Source organism: Arvicola amphibius, chromosome 13 (assembly GCF_903992535.2).
Source record: "Arvicola amphibius chromosome 13, mArvAmp1.2, whole genome shotgun sequence".
NCBI lineage: Eukaryota > Metazoa > Chordata > Mammalia > Rodentia > Cricetidae > Arvicola > Arvicola amphibius.
In genome coordinates, this window is record NC_052059.1 from 67,865,508 (window position 1) to 67,875,894 (window position 10,387).

At 40.7% G+C, this 10,387-nt stretch overlaps 1 pseudogene; it reads right to left on the bottom strand.

Annotated features, from left to right (window-relative positions):
* Positions 1-1,453: 1,453 nt before the first annotated feature.
* LOC119799751 lies at positions 1,454-2,376 on the bottom strand (annotated as a pseudogene).
* Between the last annotated feature and the right edge of the window lie 8,011 nt (positions 2,377-10,387).

Here is a 10,387-nt window from a genome sequence, read left to right on the forward strand (position 1 = left end):
ATACATCCTTGTAGGCAATGACTACTTATGTAAAAATAAATAAATCTTTCCAAATAACTAGAAATGGGGATTTAACAAATGACTCTTCTGTACAACCTTAGGTGTATACTCAAAAGACTTTATATTGTACTAAAAAGACTCAGCATATCCGTGTTCATCAAGGCTCACACTCACAATACCTAGAAAAGGGAAATCAAAACAGATCTTCATATGAACAACTGGATTGATAAGAAAATAAAGGATAGATATAGATGATAGATAGATAGATAGATAGATCAGATAGATAGATCGATAGATGATAGATAGATAGATAGATCGATTCGATCGATAGGTTTATCAGCTATCAGATAGATGATAGATAGATGATAGATAGATAGATAGATAGATGATCGATAGATAGATAGATAGATATAGATAGAGTAGTATTTTCTTCTATTAATTTTATTTTATTTGGGGGGATGTTTCAAGGGTGGATATGAAGGTACAGGAAATAAACGGGGTAGAGATGGTATGATATGAATGACACAAGAATGACAAAAGTAATAATATAAAATAAAATATAAGTAGTAATAGGCTCGTTCATGTTAATAGATTGAGATTGAACATGGTCAGTTAGCTCTCTCCCACGTTGTCTATGATGTGATGTGACCCCAGTCTAAATTCCGAGCATTCCCCTCTGTAGACAGACTTTTCCCAATATGCCCATGAAGTGCATAACAATTTTGAGAAATAACAATGATGGAAGACTCACATGTCATCTCTTTAAGTTCACTATAAAACTAAAATAGCCAAAACAGTATGCTCATTTGTAAGTATAGACTTGTAAGCCAATATAGCAAAGTAAAGAACTACAAAATCCACACGTGAAAGTCATTTTCAACATAAGTAATTTAATAATAAAATAGTCATCTCAATTTGTGCCACATCAAGTCAGTGGATAATAAAATTAATCTTAAAAAACTTATTTACTACAAAAGCAAAACCCCAAAGAGATCATATACCTAGAATGTAAAGATAAAACTAGACAATTTGTAAGGTAAGCACTAAAAAATCTTTGGCAACTTGGAGGTAGACAGAGTCCAGTGTGACAGGATCAACCACAGAAAAAAAATTAGAATAAATTTTATCAAAATTTAACTCTTAATCTGGGTATTTTATTAGGAAAATAAATTTCAGGACTGTAGAGATTCTCAGTGTTTAAGAACTACTTGTTACTTCCACATTAAGGGTCAGCGCTCAGGAAGCAGAGGCAGGCGGAGCTCTGTGAGTTCAAAGCCAACTCATCTACAAGAGCTACTTCCAGGACAGGCCTCCAAAAACGACTGAGAAAACATTGTTGCAAAAAAATAATAAATAAATAAATAAATAAATAAATAAATAAATAAATAAATAATAAATAGGGTGCGAGCCACAACTGTTACTGTCATCACAAATGCTCCCCGCACACATGATTTCACGAGCACATTTGTCTCTGCCTGAGTTGTTTCATGGCATTTTTTACCTCCTCATTCCTCAAGGTGTAAATGAGAGGATTCAACAAAGGGGTGACCACTGTGTAGAAGACAGAGACCACCTTGTAAATGGAAAAGCTGGAGTCTGGCTGAGTGTAGAGAAGATACATGGCCCCAAAGAACAGGGCATCACCATGAAGTGGGAAGAACAGATGGACAGGGCTTTCCGACGACCTTCGGCTGACTGTTTTCAAAGAGAAAAACATGGATCACAGTGTAGGAAGTGACCAAGGCTGGAAGCAGGTGAGGGAGATGGTTCCACTGTTAGACACGATCAGAAATCCCTGTGAGGTACGTATCTGTGCAGGCCAGCTTGATGACAGGAGACACATCACAGAAGTAGCTGTCGATAATGTTCAGGTCACAGTAGGGGAGACGAAGAGTCAGGACGGTCTGCACAAGCGAATGAACTGTGGGCCCCCGCCCACAGTGCAAAGACAAGCTGTACACAGACCTTCATGTTCATCACATTGGGGTAGCGCAAAGGAATGCAGATAGCTATTGTATGGTCATATGCCATGATTGTCAGCAGAAAGATCTCAGCAAAAGCAAACAGATGTAGGAAGAAGAGCTGTGCATGCAGTTGTCGAAGGAAATGCTCTTCTTCTCCAAAAGCAACCCCTCCAGCATCTTGGGCACAGTGACAGATGAGTGGCAGATATCAATGAAGGACAAATTGCTCAGAAAGAAGTACATGGGAGTGTGGAGAGCTGGACCAAAGACTATGGTAATAACAATGTTTGCCCAGGAAGTTAGTATGTAAGTGACTGTAAATGGTATGAAAAACAGAATCTCCAACACCCAGCTGTCAGTGAGGCCCAAGAAGACAAACTCAGTCACTCTATCTTTGGTTTAGAGCACCCATCTAATGATGTTCAGAGGATCTGGGGTGGGGGTAAATTATCCTGATTAACACAGGAATAAAGTGATTGAAATGACTGTTTTCTTGTGAGGCTTAGTATAATAGGTAAGTTATCTAAAAATCATTACTATGTTATTTACCTGGCTATTTTCACTTTAGAATAATCCACCAATAGTACCAGATTAGAGATTCTAAAATCGTAAAACTCCAACTAAACTACTCATTATTTACTTTTGCTATTAAGATAAGCGACCTTCAAAAAACTTAACAGTCCTTTTGTTTTGTCCATATGAGTCCATTTATGGCCATTAAAATACAAGGTCCTCATGAGGATCGAAGGAGGGAGAACATGAGAAAGAAAGTCAGGGACTGTGAGGGGTGCGTTCACCCACTGAGATGGTGAGACAGAACTAACAGGAGATCACCAAGACCAGTTAGAATGGGACTGATGGAACATGTGACCATACCGGACTCTCTGAATGTGGCTGGCGGGTGGAGGCTGACTGAGAAGCCAAGGACAATGGGCGATGGGCTTGGATTCTACGGCATGGACGGGGTTCTGTGTGAGCTGTAGTGTGGAGCTGTGGGGGCCGCTTCCCGACGCCCGGCTCCTGCACGGCTAGCTTTACAACGCGAAATAACAACACACAAATTGTATTCTTTTACAACACTGGCCTGGACTATTACTCACATCTTGACTAACCCATATCGAATAATCTGTGTAACACCACAAAGTGGAGTCTTACCGGGAAATATTCAGCATGTCTGACCTGGCGGCTGGCTTCATCGCATCTGGCATCTGTCTCCCTGAGGAGAGGCACGGCAGTCTGCCCCAGAGAGGAGAGGCGGGGCAATTGTCTGAGCCATCTACCTCACTTCCTTTTTCCTGTTCTGTCTACTCCACCTATCTAAATCTTGCCCTATCAAAAAGCCAAGGCAGTTTGTTTATTAGCCAATGAGAATCCTCCATCAGTTGTTGCTCACCTTCATCCTTGTCAGTTTTGGTTGCTCACCTTCCTGGACCTGGGGGGGAGTTGGTAGGACCTTGGACTTAACATAGTGTAGGGAACCCTGATGGCTCTTGACCGGGGAAGGGAGGGAGTGGGAAGGGAGGGGAGGGAAGTGGGAGGAGGAGGAGGGGAGGATATGGAAATTTTTAATTAAAAAAACATAATAAAGGTAATTTATACAAAAAAATACTATTCATTTTTTACTTGGTTTCTTTTTATTATATTCCAAAGGCACTGACTTTAGGAAAACTCTCCCGATTCAATAAAAGCCTGTGTCTCTTTCATAATTATTTTATTATACTGAAAGTAGGAAATTTGGTTTATTCTCATTAACTAAACTTTTCTTAAAAGTACAGAAGTAATAGAAAGATTGTAAGAACCTGAGGACCAGAAAACCTGTTAGAAGATAGTGTCACCTAGAATGACAGGGAAGCTTCACCCATGACACTTCAATATGGCTACCTAAACAAGGACCTGAAAAGTACAATACCAATAGACCAAAGTAACAAGGAATGGAGGCTCACAGGACCCAGCCCTAAACAAAGAACTACAGGCAACTAAGGAACACTGAGAGTGGATAGTCATCTCCAGGGCTGAGCCCCCTATTGGTTATCTGGTAATAAGTGTTTAAACCCTGAAACTATATACACAAGTAACACTTAACATTCAATAGGCTGAGCAGGTTGCGTTTACATACTTATACATGTATATATTTGTATATAAAATATTGTATATATACCTATATTATATATATGATAATAATTAAAGAAAATGAGGCCATGAATTTGAGAGGGAGCAGGGATGGTATATGGAAGGGAATGGAAGGAGGAAAATGAAGGGGGAAAATAATTAGATTGTACAAAAACTTCTAATTTTTTTAGAAAGTAATAACCACATGATTTACCGCTTACAGCACTTTTCAGATACCTTGTACACTGTAGGTTTCCAAAACCATTTTATTTGTACTAAAATAACTTCTTAGACATTGTGAATCCATCATTCCCTCACAATAATTCGCCACAATTATGATTCTTTAGATTCTACATTATGACTTTTCTGTCAGGAAATATTACGTACAAATACTATCACATTGCTCCTAATTGTTCCCACTGGTTAGACAACCATAAACTATAAAATAATCAGCCCAAATCACCAAGAAATGAAACTTTGATCCAAATATTTCACTTATGGTAAGGTAATCTCTTACAGTGTCCAACTGCAGGAAAAGCTAAAGGTGGGGGATATTTAGCCTAGCACTATCCTGAAGCACCCTAACAGGTCATGTGAATTGGGTGGGGGAGCCTGAAGAATGCAGTGAAGCATGACTAGACTTGCATCCAGCCCAGGAATGGGGATTACAACTGTTGAGACAGCACAGAGGGGTGGCGCTCGACAGAAAATTCCCTCAACATCTTGTAGATGGTACTGCTATATAAGCTAGCAAAAGACAAAGAGAAGATGGGAAAATGAGGAGAACACATATGACAGAAGAGGAGACTATTCTCTTATTAAAAAAACCTTAAAATTTGATAGTAAAAGACAGGGATCAAGTTGAAAATGAGCAAAGAATATAAACACAAAGATCACAGGAAAGGAATCACAATGAGAATTAAGAACGTCTTAAGTGAAAGTCGCCTCAACTTCAGTGGAAGTTAAAGACTAAAGCCAAATACATTTGTTTTTGTCACATCGATAAAAGCAAGAAAACCTGGTTATTCTTACATGGTGTTACTCAAATCAATATTCTTAAAAAACCTTTTGTAGGAGATAAGTTGGCAGTACCAATGAGAATTTTAATGTCTATTCTTCTAGACCAAAGAATCCCATTTTCAAGACTGCATTTCTTTTTTCTTTCTTTCATTTCTTCTTCTTTTTAAGACTGTATTCATGGGACTGGAAACTGGCAATTAGTAACTAAAGATACATGCTTATTGAAACATTTGTTTGTAGGAGCAAGAGGGGCCAAGGTATCACAAAAAAAAACACACAGAATCAACTCACCTAGTCTCATAAGGGCTCACAAAGAGTGAGCCCACAACCATGGGGCCTTCAAGGGACAACGTATGGTCTCTTCATGTATGTGACAGTTGAATAGCTTGCTCCCCCTGTGGGACTCCTAACAGTGGGAGCAGGGGCTGTCGCTGACTCTCACTGGCTTTTGGAATCCTACTCCTCTACTGGAATGCCTTGCCCAGCCTTAATACATGGAGAGCTGCTTAGTCATACTTGCAACTTGATATGCCATGATTTGTTGATACCCATAAGAGACCTGCCCTTTCCTGAACGAAACAGAGTGGACTCGGGGGTGGGAACAGAGGGATGTGGGGGAGGGTCTGGAGGAGAAAGGGAAGAAACTGTGACCAAGATGTAAAATTAATTTTAAAAGGGATACTTTTAGCAAAACAGGGTATTTGAAACAAACAATAGTTATCAAGTACAGAAATAAATGATGTTTCTAAAGTGTCTTAAGTTTATATCTTATTATTTATAGGGGTATGAATGTTTTGGCCTGAATGTATGTCTGTGCCTGTGTTGGTGGTGACCAGCAAAGAATGTCAGATCTCCTGGAACTGAAGTTACAGACAATTGGGAGCGGCCATGTGGGTGCTATGGAATTGAACTCTGGTCCTATGGAAGAGCAGCTCTTAACTGCTGGATCCCTATAATAAGTAATTTTTAGTACAGACACAATGTGGAATACAGTGAATCATTAATGAATTTGTTTTATGTGTAGTAACCTAAGGCAGTGCTTCTCAACATGGCTACAGATCAGAGCTACTTAAATTATTTTTACAAATTTTAATGTCCAGGCTCATCTCAAACAATTAACTCATCTCTCCTTGGTGATTCCAATGTAAAGTCACAATCACAAACAACTAATTTCAAAGAAAAGTCAATAGCATATTAAGTGAAAAGAATCTATTATGAACATATTATGAATCTTGAGAAAGAGGAGAAAGAGTGGAGGAAAGAAAGGAAGGAAGGAAAGAAGGAAAGAAGAAAAGAAGAAAGGAAGGAAGGGACAAAGAAAGGAATCAAGAGACATTTGTGTATGCATATATGTACATGTATGTATTTTTTAAATGCAAACATATATATTATTTATTTCTATTTGCATGTATTTCTAAAATAGTAGATGCTGAAGAATATGCATTAATTTTAATATTGTTTGCTTCTATAAGCATGGCATTGAAAAGAATAGGAAGAATTTTATTAATTCTTATGTTATATTCTAAAAGTATTTACATACTGGGCATGTTTTAAAAATAGAATATTAAAGAAATGTATGGAGAGAAGTATACAAAACACAATGACTTCATAGAGTTGCCTTGTCTGTGTCTAAGGAATTATGACATGATTGCATCATTGTTTGTCTTGCTTTGTGAAACAGTCTCCCTATACTGCTCAGTCTGGTCTAGAACTCCTTTTGTAGCCCAGGGTAGCCTTGAATCTACAGCCTTCGCATGTCAGTCCCATAAGAGCTGGAATTACAGACAAGTGCAAAAATATGTAGCTACAATTGTATCTTTTATAAAGAAATTTGCTTGTGCTGGCCATCATCTCTGTCATCACTAAAACACAAAGCCACATGGCCATTTTTACTTGGTTTTTTTTTAATAATACTGGCAACTGAACCTCCTTAACCTATGCAGCTAGGCAAGCACTCTGCCTCTGAATTATGTTATCAACATATGAGAACTTTCAAATACAGAAAAACTTAGACTTAGTACCTTGAGAAATAAAGATGTGAAATTAGAAATAGTAAATTCAAATTATTGAGTAAAAAAAAGTTAAGAAATGCCTCTTCAGTTGGACAGTGGTGGTGCACGCTTTTAATCCCAGCACTTGGAAGGCAGAGACAGGTGGATCTCTATGAGCTGGAGACCAGTTTGGTCTAGAGAGTGAGTTCCAAGAAAGCTAAAACTGTTTCACAGAGAAACCCTGTCTCAAAAACAAACAAAAAAGCCTCTTTGTGGGCAGGAGAGAGATGCCCCCTTTACCCCTGCAACAGACAGGGGCAATACTCAGAAAGCAGGCCCTGCAGCTAGCCTGGGCAACACAATAGGGCTGGCCCTTTGCAGAGGCACTGGTGAGCTGGCTCTGAGGATGTGAGAATGGGAAAACTGACCACACCCACACCGCCCACACACCACCCACACACATACACACACCACACAAACACACACACCACACCACACACACACCATACACACACACCACAGAGAGAGAGAAAGAGAGAGAGAGAGAGAGAGAGAGAGAGAGAGAGAGAGAGAGAGAGAGAGAGAGAGAGAGAGAGACCAGCCCGGTCTGCCAGGTGGTGGTGAGAGCAAAGGAAAGATGTGCCCCCACCTCACCCCAATTGTCCCTACCACCCATGGTTGGCGAGAGAGCCGACCCTCCTCCCCCTTACCAGCCACAGCACTAGACAAAGTGGGTCCTGCACCTTGCCTGGGCAGCACAGTAGAGCTGGACCTGAAGGTCTGTGTAGGTGTTGGATAGCCAACCCTGAGGGCATAAAAGCAGGAGAACCAGCCCTACCTCTTGCTCATGGCTGCAAGGGGTGAACTTGACAAGACAAGACAGGTGAGCTCACCCTGGTGGTGAGGACCTGGGAGAGCTGGTGGCTGAACAACTCTGCAACCCAGGCCCAGAACCAAGGTAACATCCACCCCATCTGTGATCTGCTGGAGCACGTGAAGGGGTGGGTCCTGCAGACTCAAAGCTGCAGGATTTCCACAACACATCACAACAGAATATCCAAGAGGGCTCCCAGTGAGGGCTCAGCATTGATAGTGTGGCAGAAACCAGAGACCTTGAACCAGATCAATGACTCTTTTTAATAAACGCTTGCAAGTAAAAAATATGGAAAAAAAAGGTTTACTTCATGACCCACTGTGTCACACTACAGCTTCCATGAAAAGACTGATGTTTTTCCTATTTTTCTTTTATTTTTTTCTTAAATTTTATTTTATTTAGGGGAGGGTTTGCAAAGGCAGAGGGCAGATATAAAGGAACGACTAAATGAATGGAATCAAGATGCATGACGTGAAAGATACAAAGAATAAATGAAAAGAAAGTTTTTTTAAATGCCTGTTTAAGGTTGCAGTGTAGCCCTGAGGTCAAGTATTCTCTTAACATACACAAGTTCCTATGTCAGCAGAAATGGAAAAAGAAAGAGGGAAGGTGGAAGGAAAGAATTCCTCCTTTATTGACTTAGTAATAGGCCTTTTAAATAAAGAAAATTATTGTCCAGATGTTGACACACCTGTAATCTTAGCACTGTAGTCTGAGGAGGAGGGATCAAACTTTTCAAAACCTGCATGCTAAAACAGTGCCATGCTGCTTAAAACACACTAAATGAGAAGTAAGCAGGAAAGCAGGCAGTGACCTTATCTAAGGAACAATAGGCTCTAACCACACACCCTTTCAAGAAATGAAAATAATTTGTTTTTCTGTCCATGCAAAAAAGTAACCTGTCACAAAAAAAAAACTCATTAAATATTTCTTACCTAGGAAAAAATTAATATTACAAAAAAAAAACAGTGACAAAACCAGACTTTGTGGAGACACGATGGCCTGCACAGCAGTAGACGTGTATTCTATAACGGAGCAGGAGAAGTAGAGGGGCAGAACCCCCACATTCCCCACTGAGCATGGGGAATGTGCCGAGATATGCATAGTGAGGTAGTGGAAGCCAGCTGCCAGCTCACCTGCTCAGCTTTCCCCTTTTGTTGAAGACTCCTCTGTAGAGGTTACTGCACTGCCGGGGATTAACTCTTTGCTTCCACACTCCCACCCAATTTACGCCTACTGGTGTCTGTCATTGTATCAGAGAAACCCAAACTGTGTTTGCCCGTCCTCTGCTGTATGTTTCTATTTGAACATTGCAGGGCCACCTCGGTAAAGACACACTTACACGGGGCTCCTTTGCCAAAGAGAAGCCTCCGTGTCCATCACAGTAGCCTTCAGGTGTATCTATAAAATGCTGGGCTGCCAAGACCTTGCTTGAATGAATCCAGTGTGAGAAAATGTCCTGCACCAATAGAATGTCAGGGGGTAAAAAGAGGCATGGAAGTACTCACAGAGACACCTTAAACTTTTGACAGCTTCCCATTCCTAGTAAAATAGAGTGCAGTAGGTTTCAGGAAAGTTTTGGCCTGATTTCTTCATGTCAGGATTAGCACTCCATCCCATCACCCACCAGACATAGTCTCCCTGTGTGGCAGTTTGCGGCAGACAACTACGTTAAATTTATTCTTGGCCCAGATGGCACTTATTCTCTTTTTTCTTTTTCCTTTGTCTTTAAAATAAGCTACATCACATTTTATTTTTAAGACTCTACTTTTTACCGTACAAATGAGATCACCTGCCTGGTGTCCAACCAACACAGTTGAACCAAGCCTCTGAGAAAGAAAATTGCACTCAGAGAAACACAGGACTGCCTCCCACTCTGCACGCAGAGAGATGCCTTGACTTCACATCCCACATGTGTGGGTGCAGTCCTGGTGAGGCCCAGAGAACGACCCAGGCAGCCACCAAGCTCAGCTAGTCCTCTGCATCTTCTCTGGAACATCCCAAAGCTGGTCTTTGAGCTGCCCATCAGAGCACAGAGGAGCATTTTCCTCTGGGGATGGGACAAACAAGCAAAGACCAGGTGACCACACGGTATAAGCAGGTTTCCTCTTTGGAAGCTTTTGTCAAGCTCAACATTCATTCCATTACTCTTTTCTAGGAACTGTGCTAGAGATTCAAACAGGAAGAAGCAAAGGGAAGAGAGGGTGTTGATCCCTCCCTACCCCAAGCCCCACAGTCTGCTGAGTCTTTCAGGAACCAGAAGAAAGAAGAAGCAAGTGCTACAGCGGAATAGAAAAGGCAACCAACCGTAGCCTCAAGTATCTTGAGGAGTCTAGGATAGTGTGTATGTGTGTATGTGTGTGTGTGTGTGTGTGTGTGTGTGGTAGTGTACATTCATGCATGTATGGAAAGTGAAGAGTGTGCATCTA